The sequence below is a fragment of the Cynoglossus semilaevis genome, chromosome 16, assembly GCF_000523025.1.
Source record: "Cynoglossus semilaevis isolate Cse_v1.0 chromosome 16, Cse_v1.0, whole genome shotgun sequence".
In the NCBI taxonomy this organism is placed as follows: Eukaryota; Metazoa; Chordata; class Actinopteri; order Pleuronectiformes; family Cynoglossidae; genus Cynoglossus; species Cynoglossus semilaevis.
This window is the reverse complement of record NC_024322.1, coordinates 17,358,057-17,361,320: the sequence shown is the minus strand read 5'-3', so window position 1 is coordinate 17,361,320 and position 3,264 is coordinate 17,358,057. Positions and strand designations below refer to the sequence as shown.

At 44.9% G+C, this 3,264-nt stretch overlaps 1 protein-coding gene across 3 annotated transcripts in view; it reads right to left on the bottom strand.

Moving 5' to 3' along the window:
* LOC103392434 (gap junction gamma-1 protein-like) overlaps window positions 1–2,977 on the bottom strand; it is a 9,075-nt gene extending 6,098 nt beyond the window's left edge. Inside the window, exon 1 of one of the 3 annotated variants that reach the window (XM_008329042.3) lies at window positions 2,741–2,977. The gene's annotated coding sequence lies outside the window, so the exon portion shown is untranslated. Of the gene's footprint in view, window positions 1–2,140; window positions 2,265–2,374; window positions 2,505–2,740 lie in introns of those variants that run through there. The other 2 variants (XM_025063816.1, XM_025063815.1) reach the window with 2 other exon arrangements.
* Between the last annotated feature and the right edge of the window lie 287 nt (window positions 2,978–3,264).

Below are 3,264 nucleotides of genomic sequence, written 5' to 3'. Positions count from 1 at the left end.
GAAGTAGATTGATGGTGGAGATGAAGACTTCAGGCGAGGGGGGGGGGGGGGGTGGGTGGAGGGGGTAATGAGTGTGTTTATTTGCCTCCTCACGGTAATCGTACGTTTCAGAACACGAGCTCCGACAAACGTCTCCGTCACCGCGGTCTATTTCTGACCCGGCCGTCATTATGTCCCGTCTGTTTACGGCCCACGCGGGCTCCCACTGTCATTATCCTACCTATAATGTGGGGTTCGTGCAGCTCTGTCCACCTCAACATAGATCAGGAGTGTGTGACATGTTTGCAGTCAGGACATCAAGACCACTGGGAGGAAAAAAAAAAAAAACAGCTGCTAAATACAGGGCTTTAAATTTGGGGTTGAAAACACGACTCAACGTTTCCCCTCAATGACAGACTGGGAGTAAAGATCTGTCAGCTTCCTGTATCGGCTCTGGCTCTGCGGGTTGGCAGCGACCCGCTGGTGCCGTCGGGACGAGTCCAGATTAGGTCCAGAAAAAAAAGCCACTCTGCCAGTAGGTGTCAGACTTACAGCCGTGAGTAGAGTTTAATCAGGACTTTGACTGACGGCTCCATCGCTGCCGTTAATGAAGCTGTCCAGGAGCTACAGCTGTTAGACACCGTGACCTCACTAAGACACAGGCATGAATTATGTACACTGTTGGGCAAAATGATAGCAAGGCCTTCTGGGTACTGGGGGGAGAGAAAAAAAAAAAAAGAGCCGTCTCCAGATGTCTGACCAAAAAACCGTTCAGACGAGACGTTACATTTACAGACGGTCACGGAAAAATTAGAGCATTTTTTTAAAAAGTCCGTTTTCACCAGTGATAATTAAGAAACACTAAAAAAAAAACAAAAAAACATTTCCCTCAAAGTCTGTTTTCACCAGTGATAATTAAGAAACACTTTATGGCCACATACTTGACAAAAACTCCAACGTTGCAAAAGGTTCTTGCAGCATAAACAGTTTTGCTTTTGTCGATGCGTGGCAGAAAAATGAAGGATATTGTTGGACAAAAATGTTGACAAAATATGTTTTTTAAGGTCAGATTAACTGGTGTCCTCGTCATTGTACACAGTTCTAGAAAAACTCACTTCACTGCTGTTTGACTCTTGGCCACATTAACATTTTTAGTGTATTCTTGTATTGTGGATTTTTCGTGAGTTTTAGCAGCGCATAAAACATTTTGGTGATATAGAAAATAAGCATTTTCTGGCCTAAGAAAAAGGAAAAAAAACCCATGATAGACGAGGGACCACTGTATGTTTCATTAAATTTTATCTTATTCTATATTTTGTCCATATTTCATCACTGGTTTTGTCAGTAGGGAGGGTAGGAACTAAATATATCTTCAATGATCTTGCTTGCAAGTATCAAAGCTAAGCTAAATTAGCTTTTTTTTTTTTTTTTTTACCTCTGACCAACCACTGAACCACAGAACAGCCACAGCAGACACCTGGTACCAAACTATGGCTCACTTGGTACCAGACAAAACCAGCACAAAACATTTGCCTCTTAACAGATCTCTGATCTCCCTTATCAGCACGGTCCATCGATGTCCAGGACCAGTACCAACATCCATGTTTTGGAAACCCTGCTGAAGGGTTGCAGACCCTTGCCTTATCAGCACGGTCCATCAGCGGGGGCTGACACGGGCTGGTGCGGGCCTCAGACTAATGGACTCTTGGGATGTTCCTTCAATGAATTCTCAGTACTCAGGATTCCTGGGAATAAGGTCAACTGAAGAACCCAAACCATCCACCGGCCAGTGTGAGGGGCCTCAAACTCTCAACTCCCTCAGGTGGTCCAAGGTCTCTACCAATCTTAGAACCTACAACTGCTGACCTGTATTTTTCTCTGACCCAACAACCGTGTGGAGGACCAGGTCCTAGAAGGTAGCTGGACAATCAGAAAACAACCACCAGAGACTGCAGCGTCGGTGGAAACACAAGTACAGTTGAATAAATAAATTAATGAAAATAAAGTTAACGTTGGACGTACTGTACAATCAGAAAACAACCACCAGAGACTGCAGCGTCGGTGGAAACACAAGTACAGTTGAATAAATAAATTAATGAAAATAAAGTTAACGTTGGACGACCCCCACCCAAAAAAAACCTCAAACCTCCGCGTGGCTAACCTTGTGACGTCACACAGTCCTCCTCGTGTTCACTCCTTAAACGTTCAACGCCTGTGGTGTACCGATGATTAAAGGAGGGATGAACAACGAATTCCCGAACGAAGAACAAGATGCATGTTCGAAACAATAACGCAAAAAAAAAAAAAAAACGTTAAAAAAGCTAATGACCAGAAAACATGGTTAGCTAATGCAGTTTGTTACCAATTAATATTAACTGTGCGAATAAATCCGTACCTGCACAAAAACGTTCACAAAAGTCACAGCATTAACGTCGATTCTGTTAAAAAAAAAAAAAAAAAAATCACAACCAACTGCGTGGATGAACAAACGCCAACACACACCGTGGTCAGTTTGGTGTAAATTAGCGCCTTTCCGTAGCTGTGTAGGCGGTTCACAAAGTGAACTCAAACATCCACAGCTGTCGGTGATGAGAATTGATTAACAAAAAAAAAAAACGTTTAACGGTTTCTGAACAATAAATCGCGGTTAAAAAACCGACTCAAACATCATCGTTACGCTAAGTTCCAGCACCGGTATCCAGCCTTGCTAAAGCCCTCGCCTCTGTTTTTCTGTTATTGTTGTGTGTTTTTTTTCCTTTACCTTCAGTCGTTGTTCGCTCCTCTCTTTTTTTTTTTGTCTCTGACTTGTTGTTTTTTCTCCACCCGTGGTTTTGACTTGGTGGAGCTTCTCTCTCTCTCTGTCTGTGTCTGAGTCTCTCTCTCAGATTTCACTCCATCTACTTTTGTGTTCCTTGTGAAGAGTCCGCGTTCTTCTTCTGTTATGTGCTGTGCCGCGGGGTGAGGACAAAGAATATTCCCTACTCCTCCTCCTCCACCTCCGCCCCCCTCTTTTCTCTCCTCCCAGTTTCCAGCAGCCGGGCACCCCACCCCCTGTCTGCTAGCTCCGGAGGAGCAGCCTCAGCTGCCAGCCTTCCTGATGCAATCCCCGCCGCCGCCGCCGCCGCCGCCGCGGACTGTTGGATAAAGTTGAAGTAAATCTGCGGCGGTGCGAATCCTCCCAAAGTCAATATTACAGAACATGTCTGTCGTGGCAGGGGATTATGTAGACTAGTGGTTCTCAACCCGCAGTGCAGGGACCACTGGGTTTCCACGGACCATAATCTG